Raw genomic sequence first — 17502 nt, 5'->3', positions numbered from 1 at the left:
GAAGGAAATGGAGGATGGCTCGACGCTGTGTTCACTTCTTTAACTGCGTATCTGTTCATATTTAATGTTAGTGATGTGATTTTGCAAAAGATGCCAAAATTAATTGAAGAGCTCTGCGGGTGGCGGTGCATAACAGGCTTATGAGTTCATGTCTTGAGATTGAATGTGACTCATGATGTGTAGTGAAGACATTATGTAGATGAAATACTGGGGAAATATTACTTCATTTGCTTTTTTTTTTTTTTTTTTTGGATGGAAAAAGACATTTTTATTTATTGTACTTGAAATGTTTTCAAATTCTGGTTACCGTTTCATCACAGAGACCGTCCTTAAACACTTAAAATTGAAGGATATGATGTGTCTTGATATTCTCACGGGCCTTTTTTACACAATTAGCATCAAATATGTGGACACACGCATGCCCAAGCAGGTTTGGACATGCAGTTAAAGCTAATAAGCAGCATTGCTCTCTCCTGAAGGCAGCAGTATACTGGAAATGAAATCAAGCTTGAACAATATTAGAGTCCTGTTGAACTGGTTTCAAACATAATGCCGCATGTCAATATCTGTACACTCGCTGCGACTTGACGTCTGTTCATTTAGTGACACTCCATGATTTCTCGCCAGATGGGGCTGCGTGCAAACTGCAACAATGAGATAGGAGGAAAGAGAGAGATTAGAGAGCTATCCAAATAAACATTGAAAAGAGTAGGCTACAGGATATCTCAGTGATATTGATTTGAATTTGTAATACAAAAAAACTCAAATATTAGGTTTCAGGATATCATTCAGCCACGCCCGCAGATGTTTACAGCTGATAAACAAAACTCCAGAAGATGTATCATTTTTTAAGGTTATTTAGCTAAACTGCTAATCCTGTTCTGTGTAATTCCCCCTTTTTTTGTAAGTACACACATAATCACAGCATCAGCAATTTTAGATTCATGCAAATTCATCCATATGTGCAGAGACCCCAAAAGACCCACATATTTCCTCAGGAGTCGGCTACCAAACAGCAGGACAGAAACATTACATGCTGTAAATAATATATGTAAATATAATATGTAAATAAGAAGTTTCTTTCCTAACATGTTAATGTAGTGAAGATAGAAGATAGATCACAGTCACTGATTGTCACATGAATTTAAAAATGAATTACGCCATTTGTCATGACACAATGTAACACGATGTGGCATGATGTGACACAAAGTTGTTCCAACTGTTTTCTCAAAGGTCAAGAATGAACATCGTAAACTCAACATGAATGAAAAGTCCTTAAAAATGTTCCATTACCATAGCAACTGGGCAAACTCCATCTGCTGATGAAGATCATGTGATGTAACTGAAAGGATTGTTTTTATTTCTGGATGGATAGAGATTGGCTTGTCGCATTGCCACAACAACAACAACACGAATAAAACAGGAGATCACAGAAAAACAGAACTTAGTTTTATTTTCCTACTGTTGGCCAACTGCAGGTGATGATGTTTGTAAGAGCAGTACACAAAGCTGTGCCAAAATTTTGGCTAACATAGCTAGCTAACTTCAAACCAGTAATCCAAGGAAACGCTCTTCCCAAGAAAGATGGAATCAGTTGTTTCAGCAAGTGTCCCAAAAGGACATGTTCACATTCAAGTGACAAAGCCTCTAGTGGCCTTAGAAAATATGATGAGAGCAAAGGACAAAATCAGGAAATCTTATTATTAGAGTCAAAAGGTCAGTGAGGAGGTGGAGGTGGACGGACAGGTCAACAAAACACTGCACTTTAACACAGGAGATCCCTGTTCAATTGCTACAATCATCCCCCAACCTTAACCATGTGGTTGTTATTGTAACCATGACAACGAAGGTCCCATAACCTAAGCAAAGTAATTATTTTAACCCAAACCCATTATCTTTACCCAAACCTAACCAAGTCATTTTTGTGCCTAAACCTAACCAAAGCTTTACCATAACATTGTCACATCATGAAACATTGATTTTTCAACAGTATTTTTTTTGTCTTACTGAGAGTAGTTTCAGATCCGAAAAACTCTTCTATGTGTTGGTCTCAAGGTCATGGACCAACAACATATTTGCCTTTAGTTTTCCCTAAATTATGTTCTCCGACACAGTTTCCTAACATGGCATTCAATTATGTCACTAGGGATTAACGCTGTTGCTTCCTGACACTTGGCAAACTCCCTGAAGTTTGGACACACATCAACTGTGCCAAAAAAGCCATTGTGCTGTTACACAAAGCTATTATACATACACTAGTGTGCATATTGTGAACCACAATATCCTTTTGACTGAGCACACTTCATTAAGTCTCATTAATGAGCCAATATGAGCAGAATTATTATTCTCATGTTGCCGTACAGATGATAGTAATACATAAACCACTGTGCTAGAGTTAAAGTATTTCTTGTTGATGAAGCCATGTAGTTAAATGCTAAATATATAAAATTCTTTTGAGACGTTACACATAAGCTACAATGAAATGCTGAGAAAAATTAAGCATACAAACAAACAATTCCCTCTTTGATGTTTCCTCTTTTTATAATCACCAATGTGTGCAGTTTATACAGTACATCTGGTCTTCATGGAGTAATGACTGAGTAAATGGTGTCTATGAAGAACCTTATCAAACCCCCACTGAGACTCTGTGAGCACTTCTTCTAAAGGCGGTATGTGAAACTGCAAAGAACAAATTAAGTTTGATTCAGCCGGCTTCAAGGTCATGAAAAGCTTTGGCTGTTCATCCTTCAGTTTTTATGATTTACTTTAAGAGTAATCAAAGCAAAAGAGGCATATCTTGACCATCATGGTGACAACAGTTGACCTTTTCCAGAGAATGTACTTACAGAATATGTTAGAGATAGGATAACAGCAGATTTGCAGGTCAAGGTTCACCTTTATTGAATTCTGACCCATGAAAAAAAACGAGAGCCTCTAATGTTTAGCAAATCAGTGAGAGAATGTGGAACTGAAAGGAAATATTGATCTAAATGTATTGTGACAAGCAGCAGTGTAGGAGGGACACTGCATGACTGCAACAAGGATAGAAGGTAACAAAGGAAAAGTATTTCAAAGCCAAGTTATTGGAGCTTGTTCTCGCAACCCTGCAATACCACTTTTTAAGCAAACTTTGGAATTTATAAAAAAAAAAAAACTTGAAGGGAGAATAATGTGAGGTCCTCCATGGAAACTTTGATCCATGTGTACGCACATAAATTGGAGAAATGAGAAACTGTGACTCAGATGGCAGAAGGATTCGAGAAATGGTTTGAAATTGATGCCACTGTGTGAAATAAATTGAAATATTACCTCTCACATGTACAGTTTAACTGGAATCATATTTAATTGGATCTATAATTAACAATACTTGCATGTAATGAAATTTATTCTCGTAAATGAGGTGAACAGTTGGACAAATTGCATTAAAACTGATGCAGTTTTCGATGCCTCAGTCGGGCAGATACAACTGCATAGTTTCATATATTATTATCACATGTTCATTGCGCAGAATTATCAATGAGATAACGGCCCTTTCATTGTCAATTACAAATCAGGGTAATTCCTAACGTAATTTCGTAGTTTTTCAGATACAATCAAATGGTTAATGGTGTAAAAAGGTGTGAAATTGCAATACGTAATGACACACAGTGTCTGCTTTGGCACTGTCGGAAAATTTGGCGAATGGAAGACTTCGGAGAGAGTGAATTTTCAGAGACTGGCAAGATTTACTGGCCAATGACAATGAGTGGCTTATGAGCCAGTTCCGATTTCCAAGAGCTGTTGTTGTGGATCTCTGTGCTATATTGGGTCCAGCTTTACAGAGAGGCACCCACAGAAACCAAGCTATGCCAGTCCCACTTCAAGTCCTGACAACCCTCGGATTTCTGGCAACCGCCGCTTTTCAAAGGGAATAGTCTGACAGGTCAGGGATCTCTCAGCCAACCTTTAGCCCTGTTATGCCAGACATGTTAGAGGTATAATTGGTCTGATGCATTTCTACATATAGATGCCACTAAATCTTACACATTGGACCTTTAAGTAGATCATTCAGTGTACAGCTTATGTCACATAAAGCAGGTCTTATTTTTTTAACTCCTTGGCAACCTCGTTAATAGAGTCGACGGTGTCTCTTTGCATTTGTAGGACCGTATCTGTGAGGACACGGCTAATGGAGGGTTGACACGCACCACCAGGTGCAGCCGAGACGCCGGGGCTGGTTGCACTCAGCTCCTGCTCAGCTGAAACACCACCGACCCTGCTGGAACACACACCGACTAAAAACAATATAAAATGTCTCATTTGTTTGTGTAAATAAATGTTTAAACACAACTTGAATGCATTTGGTATACTCTCTTTTCAGAGAAGGGAATACAAATAATGTACCTGGGTCATCCGATGTGTCTTGCATACCTCCACCTTTGTCCTTACACCACTCAGAAGAGACTCTCCTATTATTGCTGCGAGTTGCTCATCAAGGGAGTTGAGCTCCAATGTCCTCTTTCCCCCGCCCCTGGCACAAACACTCTGTCTGTCTAAGGCTCTGCGCCTTTTGGCTTCTACTTTTATGTCAGACAACTTTATTTCAGAGAGGGTCCAACCTTCTGAGCCAGCAGCATTCACTGTGTCTGCCACATGCTGCCACTCTAAAGCCTTTTTGGCATTTGTAATGCCCACACTGTGTCCACCAAACAATATCCTCTTTCTTGCTTCAACCTCCCCAACAGGAACTTTCACACTTCATTTTGACACTGGGTGAAATTTATTTTTTTAGCTTTTCTGTCAGAATTTGCCATCATTATCTCCATGTAGTCAGTATGGATTAATATTAATAAGGGGCGTTTCACTATTTATAAGCAACTATGGGCGTTGAAAGGGTGGGACAAGAAGCTCACTTGTTTTTTCGAGTTGATTTTGATTTATAAAGGGAAATTGGGGTGGGATGTGTGTGCGCACTGTATTATAAATCAGAATATTTTTTTTATCACGGTTATACAGGCTAGTGGACCCAAATGCAGAGACAACAAGTAGGCAACAGGAACTGAAGAAAATAATTATTTACCTACCAGACTGGTTACTGGCAGATGAAGACAAAAACAGAACCGGCTGACTTGAAACACGAGGAGTAAAAAAATAACAGCTGCAAACACCAGAATACATTGACCACAAAGTGACAAAGAACTCAAAGAACAGACAGGTATAAATACACAAGGAACTAATCATATAACAAGACACAGCTGGAGTGTGACAGGCACTGGAAAAGGAGGGAAACACAAGGATTGGTTAACGATGAAGACAACCAGGGTGTGGCAGGCAACAAACAGGGCAAAGCTAATAAGACTAAACACTGAATAGGTGTGCAGGGTAAAAACATCCTGAGCAGGATTACAGCAACACATGAGAAACACAAAGTTACAAACTGTCAAGAATAAAACCTCATTAATTTAAGTGAGAGCTCCGTTCCATCACTGTGGCTTATCTGAGTCCTTACTCAGTTACCAAGGCAACTTATACCGCAGAACTAGCTAACAGGCTAACTGTCAAGGTTAATTTAGCTGTGTGTCAAAGAATGTCTGACAGATATTAGACAGATCATTTCATCATCATTTTTTAAGTAAATATGCCAAAAATTAGCTGGTGTTAACTTCTGAAAAATGATGTTTTTTTTCCACTGTTTTCTGACATTTAATAGACAACATGACTAATTCAGAAAATAACCTGCAGATCACTTTTTTTATAATTATAAAAAAATAATAAGTTTGTTGCAGCCTGAAGCACATCCATTGTGTGGGAGTCAAAATGGTACTACACTACCAGTCAAAAGTTTGGACACACTTTCTCATTCAAGTGAATGGCAGAGTTCACATTAATCACAGTGGTTTTGTCCTGCTCCTTGTTTGGTTTTGGGGAAGTTAACACTTCAGGAACTCTTGTTACCCAAGATAGCAAGATAGAAGTTTCCTAAACTCAGGGGTTGTAGAAGTGAAACATTTTGTTAGAAAATATGAACAATAAAGCAAAGATCTAACCTCTGTGTTGCTTGTACAAGTATGTTTTTCTACAGTATGCATTGAAAAGGGTTATGTTTGAATAAAATACATTTAATTATTTTTATTTATAATACTGTCTTACAAGAGCTACCCTGCGATATAAGAACAATGCTGTGTCTTTATTTACATGTCTTCCCCAATTATCTTCAGCTAGTGAGGATGCTACCTGAGACCTGTAGCTTTAGACTTGGCTTCTGACTTTTAGCATGATATCATGCGGCCATTATGTGCATATTTACAATACTTTTACATGGTTCTCATTTCAAAAAGCAATAAGCCAGAAACGATAAGATGTCAGATAGAGACAGAGTTTTCAATTAACTCACAGTTTGAGCTAATTAGCAAGCTAACAACAGCTGATAAAAGTACTTGACAGTCTTTATTTCAATTAAAGACATATTGTTTCAAAAATTACAAGAATTTCGAGTGATCAATCTTCAAATTTTATCATTGTAAACTGCATGATGTGTAGTGCAAGGAAAGTTTTACAGACATAGCAACATTAACTATCGGAGGCGAGGTTTGGCAATTGGTCGATTTTGATTTGTCCACAGTTTAATGGAGCCGCATTTGGCCTATCCCATCTCAGCTGACGGACCACAGTTACACCTGCAGCTGTGTGAGAGGACGGTAGATAGAGCTATCAACTGACTGGAGCAATGCAGCAGAGAGGTGCAGGGATAATTTGAAAACAATTCTCTTCCTTACAGAGACTAAACAAACATCCCTGTCTGCCTCCCCACCATTAAGGTGTCAGATATGTTTAGCACTGAAGGTCATCCTGAGACATGCCTGGATGCTCCGACTTGACCCAATGATGCAAGTAGATTCAATTGAAAAGGCACAAAATAAAAGTCTTCATGAGGTTCCTCTTGTTGCCTGTCTCTCCCCATTCCTCATCTTGCTCAACCGCCCGCTAAATGCATCAGAAAAGATGTGTGGCTGAAATTGAGTAAAGTAGTGTTGTTGGGCAAAATCACACATCTACAAAGAGTATGCTTTTCAAAGAATTTTCTTATTTTTCCATTGGCACCTTCTGTGGTAACTATATTTTAGATTACCCAATAGATTTTATAACAGGTCTCTGAGCCAAGAAACTCAACACTTAATTTACTGTGTAAAAACTGCTGCTATGTAGTTGCTTTTATGACAGCAGGAAAATTGTATGTGGCTCAAAAAAGCTCGCCATCTCACCTACCTTCCAACACCTTATTCTGAAGAAATGAGACGAGCTACAGTGTACAGAGCAGTGAAAACCATGTAAGGCCAAATAAATCAATGTATCCTTCCTTAACTTCAGAGCTCACATCACTACCTTGGCTCAGTGCAGATCACCCAGGGGTATAACCTAGATGTTTCAGGGACGCAAGTGAAAAGGGAATTCAAACACATAGCGTTGGTTTAGCATTAAAAATAGCAGAGTTGTCCTTCCCCTCAATGAATACATGAATAATTAAATAATCCATAAAAGACTTAATTATTATAAGGATGATGAAATATAACATTTGAGGTTCAGATGGTGAAATGAAACCAAATCCATTTATCCATCTGTCTGTCCATATATCCATCCCTTCCCACCAGTTCACTGCCTTCACGCTCCTTGTAACCACATCACTCTGCTACTGTCCAAAGGCCACTTTGAGACAGATGATTGCTAGTTGTGGCCCCACTGGTGCTGAAGTGATTGGCGGGACAAACAGCAGCACTACTACATGACTGGAGGCTGATGGGTGATGTATGTATTTGAAAGATGGAACAAGATATGGATCCAAAGGTAAATAGATACAGCCCTCTGTCTGTCCTGAGGTGCACCCCTGTCTGGTTCAACCCCTATGACTGGATTTGTCACCGCCAGTGATGTCAGAGCCTATGTGACCCTATATGGAAGGGTTGGACGACTTGACTATATAAACTGTAAAACAGTATAAATTCGTCAACTGACATAGATTTTTCTATACCGTTGGTAACTATCCTATCCAGAACTGTTTTATGACAAGGTTTCTCATTATTTTATCAATAAACAGTTTCTCCACTGATTGGGCAGACAATTTACAATAAAGATAATGAAAATGCATATTTTTTATTATTTTATCCATCTCCAGAAGTTTCTGTGTTCTTCCTCTTTAAATCTTCTTTACATCCAAATAGTAAATAATCTTTTTTTCTACAACATCATTACATCTCACTTGGCACTATACACTCACCAAGCACTTTATTCCCTATTATACATTCATTGAGCACTTTATTAGGAACAACTGTGCAGTCTAATGCAATCCAATATAACAGTTCTGCCATAAATTCTACTTTTATGAAGCTTATAAATTTTCATTTGTTGTTGACATTGTCAGAAATGTATAATCTAATATTTTGTCGACCTCATTAATATACATGAAGGGGGTAAAATATTAGGAACCACCACTCACTATGACCTCAATAAATAAACATAAAGTAGAATTATCACCTTTCTGACAATGTCAACAAAAACTGAAAATATGTATAAGCTTTGTAAAAGTAAAAGTAAAAGTAAGAAAGAATTGATGGCAGTCAATTGTACATGTGTTCCTAATAAAGTGCTCAATGAGTATTATGTAAGTGTCTAAAAAACAAACAAAAAAACATGGATCGATCATGTCATCTGAAGGTTTTCATTCTGTGTAATTAAGCCATAAATTTGTAAATTTGTCAATCAAGGCCAACTCTCACTAGATAACTATTCATTCAGTGTGTAAATTACAATTAATATTAGTGACATAAATATTCTACTGCTGTCCAATGAGGTGAGTGTTTGCAAAGCATAACCATGGGAATCTTTCCATCACTACTATTGATCCCACATGACGTGAACATGCCACAAACAACACTCAAAGGATCTTTATGGTTTTTAACTGGCATTTAAAAGGTTTCACAAATCTGAAACTGTGTTGTAATGTCTTTGGAGTCTCCTTGGTAATCTAGTCCAATTTGGCAAGTCTAAGTATAGTGGTTTTTGATTTAGACCTGGTCTGATGTGGTCTGGATGGAGAGATATCAGTGAAAACATCATTTTTTCAGTTTTCATTAACAGAGTAAAGTCCCCAAAGTCATAAAAGTCAACTTGACGAGCGAGGGAGTGTCGAGCTCGCACCTGTCACAGCCCCATGCTCGCGGGACCGCATTTTCTGCACATGGAGCAGAAACGCTCCTTGGCAAGGATGCTTTTCCACTCATGGACTCTGTTCTGTGCACTCGTATCATGTCCACGTCCCTGGTTTTTAGGTGCGTGGGTTTTGAGACTAACTAAATGCCAAACATCTTGTATAAGTTTTATCAGATGTAAGAGATAATCAAAGCTTTTAATGCATGAATTGAAGGCAAAGAACCACTAGCCACAAAGTAAATAGTGTCTTGAACACATCTGAGATTGAATTATTATGCTTTAAATGAAAAATGAAAGCACTTGGATATTTCTTACATTTTGAGGTCAGAATTTAAAGGTTATGAAACAAAAGTTAGACACTCCAATGCTTTGGATACTATACTGAGCTTGCTAATGTTTTAGCACGTTGCTAAGGTTACACAGGTTGGTTGCTTGGCAACTCTGAGGCAAGCATATCAATTTAGAACAGAGATAAAACTTGAAAGATAATCCACAACAAGCCATATGGTTTGGAGTGGATTATCTCCCCCATATGTTGACCACCTGGCAGCAATATAAAATATAAAAACTGTTAAATGGAAAGTTTGTGTGGGAGACTTCTTTGTCAACCTTGGAGAAAATGTCACAGAGACTTTAACAATTAGCAGAGGCCAAGGCCTCCCAGCTACAGCTGTTAATTTAAAATAAATATAAATTTGTGCAGTTATCTGTAAAAACGTTACTCCCTCCCCAGTCAGGTTCAATTATTCACCATGGCCAGGTTATCTTCAAGCCAACCAAAAAGGAGGATTAATTATTTAGCCTGAGTTTGGGTTGGTAGCAGACTGGCTTTGCTGGCCAGCTGCCAGGTTTCAATGAGTGTAGAGCAGACTTTTGCAAAACTTCACCGCCTTTAAAATAAATATCTGACCTCAAGTGCACTTACATTGTTAGATCTGTGATGTTCAGTGCCTTCTGGGAGGCACTGATTTTGTGATGAAGTGTTGTAGTCGAGTTTTGCGGTGTACCCAGTGTCCTTCAGCCTGCCTCGCCTGCTTTAGTCTGACAGCCCCCTGAGAACGGGTGTGAACTTGTTTGGCTCTGCTGTGGGTTGCGTGTGGAGGTGGAGAAAGCATAGAGAAAAATTGAAAGCGAGAATCCAACATTTCTTGTGGCTGCAATACATCACGGTTTGCTGGGGCTACTTTGGGAGCTGAAAATGGTCTCACTGCTGCTTTGACAATGGATTTCACCCCTATGAAAAACAACAAAAATGGTAGAAAGAAGCACTTGATGTTTGATCTTTAAGACCCAGTCACACCAGAAAGTGGCAGAGAAAAAGTCATCTGTGTGTCTTCATGAAATAGGTGCAGTAGTACTAGAGGTTTGGTGACATATACTTCTCATAGGGCTCGTTGGTAAACTACTGTAGCTAGCAAGCTGACTGTAATAACGTTAGTCAATAACATTATATTGAAAAGAACGAAAAAGGAGCAACTCAACTGCAAGGGAAGCACCTGGATCGTATACAGCACCATAACCTACAGTTATCTTGTAGTTCATCTCTTAAAAAGGAAAGCATTTGGGCGTATTTCAGATTTAAAGTGGACATATGACACACATTTCCAGGTTTATATTTATATTCTGGGGCTCTATTGGAATATCTTTGCATGATTTTCAGTTAAAAAAAACTCTTTATTCATCTTATACTGGCTCTTTATGCAGCCCCTCAGTTCAGCCTCTGAGTGAAACAGGCAGTTTTAGCTCCTGTCTCTTTAAGGCCCGCCTCCCACTCTGTTCTGATTGGCTAGCTCCTGGAAGTTGCTGCTCGGCAGGACGTCCGGCAGTTCCAGAGGCTACGTAAACAAACAGCAGTAGTATGATTTCACTTCTTTTTCTTGTTCTTTCCTTAAAATGGAATAAAATGAAATACATCCATACATGTTGGAGCACAAATCTGATCCGAAATAAATGAGTGGACAACGTGAACAATATGTGGAACAACCTTAGCAACAAAGGCTACAACAATGTTCTCACGAGTAGGAAGTAGAGAAAACTTTGAAAACAAAGACTTGCAGGGAGAATTTTTACATACGTTTACCTCAGGTTTTGGAACTTTGACTATGTTTAGCATAGACGTCCAACATCATAACAGTATATAAATAACAGAAAATCACAAAAAACATGTTCCCCTTTAACAACCTAACAATTAGCTTCGCAAGACGAATCACCCAGAGACTAATGTTAGCAGAGCAGATCGCTGAAATCCATCGCTAACAAAGTCGACCAACTGAGACAATGCACCCCTTGACAAACTTTCCACTGCTGAGGAAACAACATAACAGCACAGTGGAGAGGTCCACTTTTCCCCCTTTACTCCAGAACACACAAACCACCTTCTTTAACTTAAACACCTTCTTTTACTGACCAACTGACTGTTGGTCAGTAAATTACACTTTCATTTCATCATTTACATACAGGTAGAATACTGTAAGATGCCTCCAAATAAATGCAGTTAACTTTTCTAAATTAAAAAATCTCCATACTCTCATACAATTTTCTCTTGTTTTTCCTGTTCATCAGACAGTGACCTTCTTCGAGATCCATTTAGCTTAACTTCCAGTTATGTTTCATACTGCAGTTCACTAGTGTAAGGTCACAAGTCAATGATTTGGCACACAGTGCACTGGAGTAAGAGCCTAAATATAGTGCGTCCCACTTTCTATTTATTCAATCAAGAATTGGTTTAAAATCAACAATCAGGGATCCCTGAATCAAATCAAATGTGAGATTGTCAAAGATTCCCATCCCTATATGAGATAAGTTATCTACATTGGCCACAAGAATAAGACAAGACAAAAAAAAACAGTAGCATGTATTTGCAATGTCATGAGTTGGATTGCAGCTCACAGCCCTCTGTCATCTCACTCATTCCTCTTTTCCCTTCCTGTTTTGTCTCTAAACACCATCTTATGAAACAGAAATGCCATAAAAATTGTCTTAAAAAACAGAAAGAGCAGTATTCACTGGGACTCTCTTCAAGGGTTGAGTGAAACGTCACCCAAATGAAGAATGGCAGTGATATCAAGCCAAAGGACAGCTTCCTCACTCTCCCTGTTTTTCTGAGCTCGATAAATCAGCTCAAGGTTCCTCAGTGATCCTCTGTGTGGCGGTGGAGTGGGATTTATCATTCTCAGATAAAGGCTCGGTCCTCGTCAACGCTTGCTTTCACCCTCGGCTGGGAATTTATTAGAACTGGTGGCATTGTGTGTGCAGCCAACCTAGTTACACAACAAAGTGCAAAGGGCTGCACAACAAGACAATCCATTGTGTTCATGCTATTAATTTCTATCCTGAGGATGTCGTTCACACATGACAAATGGTGTTTCACAAAGTCATTTGCAACAGCGCAAAGGAATCTGCAGCAAAAGTACAACTGGTGTCTAGTCAAGTCGATTTTATTTATATAACACAAAATCACATTAGAAGCTTTCTCAGGGCACTTTTCACATTTTCACAAGTCTAGACTGTTCTCTTTAATTTACAGAGACCCAACATTCAGAAGTATGAGTTAAGCAGAATGCTGGGCTATGTGATGGGTTTATTACATATATAAGCTATTATATACACTAGTTTGAACTACTTTATATACAGTTAGCTAGTTTAGTCCAGTGGTTCCCAACCTAGGGGTCAGGCCCCTCCAAAGGGTCACTAGATAAAACTGGGGGGTCGTGAGATGTTTAAGGGGAGAGGAAAGAAGATAAAACAAAGTTCTGATATACAAATCTGTTTTCAGTTTTTGGACTTTTTCTCTAATCTTTGATTTTTGGTGAAATATTGGATCATTTGAACATTTATTGAAATGAAGTTTAGAGGGAAAAACAACTCATAGACATCTGAAATGTGACCCCGACTACACACTAATTATATACAAGACCTCACAAGACAAAAAGTTTGGAAACTAGTGGTGCAATCTTAAACAATGTGTTGTATTTTATAAGGTTATCATATGTTTTTATGTCAAATTTAATTCTGAAAGTAACTAGTACCTAAAGCTGTCAAATAAATGTGGTGGAGTAGAAAGTGCAGTATTTCCCTCTGAAATGTATGAGTGGAAGTATAAAGTAGCATCAAAAGGTAGAGGGGATGGAGAGACACAGAGAAGCATCACAACAACAATACTAACAATAACAACAATAATAATAATTGAAAAATGACTAATAACAATAGTGGGAGCAGTGAGCATTAAGCTGGACCAAGAGGACAGCAGACTGTCTGCAACCGAAGGTCACCTGCAAGACAGGAAAGCACAAAACTGTTATGGGCTCCATTTCTCAACAGTGCAATTTTACTTTACATCTTTCAAAGAGTGAGATAAATTTATGAGGAACATATATAAAATAGCACCACTCTATCACTAGACAACCTTATTTTATCACTGAGTGTAGAGCTGCAACGATTAGTCGATTAATCGATTAGTCATTCGACAGAAAATTAATTACCAAATATTTTGATAATCGATTAATCATTTTTTTCTCTGGTTCTAGCTTCTTAAATGTGAACATCCTCTGGTTTCGTTAGTCTTCTAGCAAACTGAATATCTTTGAGCTGCGGACTGTTGGTTGGGGCAAAACAAGACATTTAAGGCTGATTATTGGGCTTTGGGAAGTCGACATTTTTCACTATTTTCTGAAAAACCATGATTCTTATTTTTCATGAAATCTCAAGCTGCCAATCAAATGTACTTCAGGGTCTGACAGAATGTAAAGAATTGTATTGTCGTTGTTTTGTAAGAACTGTAGTGTGTCGTATACTGACCCTGATGAAGGCCACAAGCCAAAAGGTGTTGGTCTCATAATAAAGTTGTTCTCTATACTACAAGTGTTGCTGGAGTCAAGAATTACCAGTATGAATTTGTTGTTTCCAAAACAATAAAACTCTAACTGGTTTTATGTCTTGTTTTACGTTTACAGATGTAAAAGACAGGTCAGTATAAATCATTACTATAGTTAGTAGTGTTAACTGCAGTGTAAATACAGTAAATGCCATCTGTATGACTGTATCCGTGTAATTATCTAATTACAGCTGTTAGTCCAACAGAGTTAACCTCTGCTCATACTGTTCCTGTCTCTCACAACCTTGAAGCTTTCGTGCAGGTTTAGCCTTAAAGCACATACTTTACATGCTCAGATTGGATTGGACAGTTATTTTCTTCCTCCAACTAAACCAACACACAACAAAGTAGCTCATTTCCTAAGCGATGTGTTTCCATGCTTCGTCTTTCTTCATTTCATTCACGTACCAGTAGCTGCCCAGGAATGGTATGTTATCTAAGATGTAATCCAAGGAATTTCATGCACAATATAGACGCAAACAACCAACTCAGGCAATACAGAGTGGAGTATCTTAAAGTCCCCTTTAAGTTATATGAAATTGAAAAGGGGAAGCTGGAGATGACCGGCTTTTCTGAGGGAATCAAAACCAGAGCGATTGAGCATCTCTAGACTGTCGCACGCCAGATGACTTTTGCATGAGGCTGAATGTTTCTCAATTTCTCCAGGTCACATCACTGTCCAAGTTCTCTTGAATTGCAGTGGGTGGAGGAGGAGGTTTTTTTGGAGTTTCAATTCACATTGAATGGCAGCCTGAACAGAAAACATTAATTCATCCATCTGTTATTCAATGCAAAGACTACTCTACTTCTATAACATTGTGCGACTTAAGATGGACAGTTTAAAAAAAGGATAACAATCAATGCAGCAGAACCAGAGATATATTACTACATTACCCACAATGAAGCGCGACTTGATTCACTCAACTGTACAGACTGGGTGTCTTATGCTAATGCAGCTTGGAGCTGCTACCCTCAGACAGAGATGAGGAGTGAGCTACAGAGGTCAGGTGACCTCACTTCTTTCTAACTCCACTCTCCCAGATTTCTTTCATTTTCAAACTTGTATTCAGCCCCAACCGACACTGACTCAAGTGACATCACTTGATGCAATTTATCAGATTTTGCACAGCTGCCCCACGAAGGGCTTTATGCAACTTTTTTCACATCTGAAGTAGTACTCCCCAACACCTAAAAACAGACTTTGATGTGTAAAATCAGTGCAGTTTCCACTAGGTTGAGAGTTGTGGGGGCACCATTTTCATATTGTAACTGCAGTGCAATGTTTGCTAATACAGAATTTTGATTTACTCATATTTTTAATCCACTCCAATGAAAAACATGACAGGTCTTCACAACCCTAAGGAACTTGAGTCAAACTGTAAAATTCTCTCCCCTAATGTTTTTCGTCTTTATTCTGGTCATTGTCAGGTCAGTTTGACTGTCCGTTGCTTGTGATGGTGTCTTTATATCAAAGAAAACAGGTGTTAACAGGTGTTATTACAAAACTGAATTCCAATGAGATGACGTAACCATCCCTAATTTGCAGCATGCTCTTACAAAATCAATACTGGCATGGGAGTAAAGAAAATAATGGATAATTGAAGCCTCCGCTGAGAAACAGCAATCATTTGTGCCTTTTGAGGTAATGATTAATGAATTTTAGGAAACTAAATATTCCCAAAATACATCCAGACTCTTGGCAAGAAACCCCTCATTTACTGAATCATTTGAATTCCCTTTATGTTGTTTTTTTTCTTTTCTGATAATAAAGGGATCATTTGCCACAGACCATCAACCGTACGCTCCTACGGCCTCATCGTCACATCATGTGCTCTTGGATTCTTGAAAAGAAAGACATTTCCTGCTCATTAGCTGATGTCCTGAGGCACAGCTGTCTCTATTTTTGCTTGTGAAGCTTTCATTGTGGACCTCCGGGTGCTTTAGCCACCCCTCTCTTTTTACTCTCTCTCATTCTTCCTCTCTGTCTCACTCACTCAGTTCATCCCTCGATTCACCTCAAACGAGTCTGGGCAGACAATGGATCTTTCTGTATCTCTGATAAATGTCTGTTTATGGTGCTGCATTTTGAGCGTTTGAAGCTGTATCCTTATTCGGTAACAGTTGTAATAATAAGTGTAAGTACAGTAACTGCATTAAAGAAAGGAACTATTATGCTTTTCCTTATTTTCAGTCATATATATATAATGTTACAATGCTGGACGTTCATATTAAACGTGGCCAAAGTGTCAAATAATGAGGTAAATGTATGTAGAAGTAATTCCTGTGAGCAGCAGCTTCGGACTGCTCTGAACACTCGATTTCCATTGTTTTAACTTTCAGCCCGGATGGATTTCTTTATATGATCATCTGCTCCATGGACAGCACGCAAGTTCACCGCTCCACTCCGCTAACATTATGGCGTTTTTCCATTGTTTTGGGGCAAGTCACGCTGATGACTCGAGTCAAGCTGGCAGGTTGTGTGTTTTTCCGTTACACAGCACGGCAAAGTAAAATAAGTAGTTGGAGGTGTGCTAGTCGTCTGCAGTTCTTCATCAAATCTCATCATCACTGTGGCTGTTTCTGCTTGTTCTATTCTTCCCAGCATTATTTCTAACTGATCCGCTGAACAAAGATCTCCAAATTTCTCCATATCTTGTTGTGTCGACTGGTTTTTAGCACCGCCAACGAAGCTCTGCTTATTTGGTGAGAAACATGTTTAATTTCCTGTAAATTCTTCACAATAAAAGTCTTCCATTATTTAGTCATTTAAAAGCTTTTCATTTGAAGAAGTAAAGCAGGAAATGTTGCGTTTTCAGTAGCTTAATCAGTAGCTCTGATATGGCTGCCTTTCAGCAGACTTCCAGAAAGCTGGCCAATCAGAACAGAGCGGGCGCATCGGGAGGGGGGGTCTTAAAGGACCAATGTGTAAGATTTATGAAATGAAATCAAATATAATATTCATAAGTATGTTTTAATTGGTGTATAATCCCATGAAAATAAGAATCGCTGTGTTTGCATTAGCTTATAATGAGCCCTTTATATCTACATAGGGAGTGGGTCCCCTTCCACGGAGGTTGCCATGTTTCTACAGTAGCCCAGAATGGACAAACCAAACACTGGCTCTAGAGAGGGCCTTTCAAGTTTTGCACAGCAATCGAAGGTTCCCCTACACACTTGGAAGGGGGATGTGAGGAGAGGTGTATTCATTTGGTTGCAATCTGCAACCTCACCACTAGATGCCATTAAGTCGTACACACTGGTCCTTTAAAGAAACAGGATCTAAGACTTCCTGTTCAGACAGAGGCTGAACTGAGGGGCTGCATAAAGAATCAGTATAAGATAAATAAGGAGTTTTTTGAACTGTGAATTATGCAAAGCTACTCTGGTGGAGTCCCAGAATAAAAATATAGAGCTGTCCCCTTAACCACATAGGTGTTGTGTTTTCA

At 38.7% G+C, this 17502-nt stretch overlaps 1 long non-coding RNA gene across 1 annotated transcript; it reads right to left on the bottom strand.

Moving 5' to 3' along the window:
- Positions 1 to 259: 259 nt before the first annotated feature.
- On the bottom strand, positions 260 to 5242 carry LOC137200100 (uncharacterized). Its single transcript, XR_010931911.1, has 2 exons — positions 5064 to 5242; positions 260 to 644 (listed from the first exon to the last, which is right to left on the bottom strand). It is a non-coding gene; the product is annotated as an uncharacterized lncRNA (long non-coding RNA).
- Between the last annotated feature and the right edge of the window lie 12260 nt (positions 5243 to 17502).

Source organism: Thunnus thynnus, chromosome 16 (genome assembly GCF_963924715.1).
Source record: "Thunnus thynnus chromosome 16, fThuThy2.1, whole genome shotgun sequence".
Taxonomy (NCBI): Eukaryota; Metazoa; Chordata; class Actinopteri; order Scombriformes; family Scombridae; genus Thunnus; species Thunnus thynnus.
Note: the sequence above shows the minus strand (reverse complement) of the source record. Positions and strands in the feature narration are given on the sequence as shown.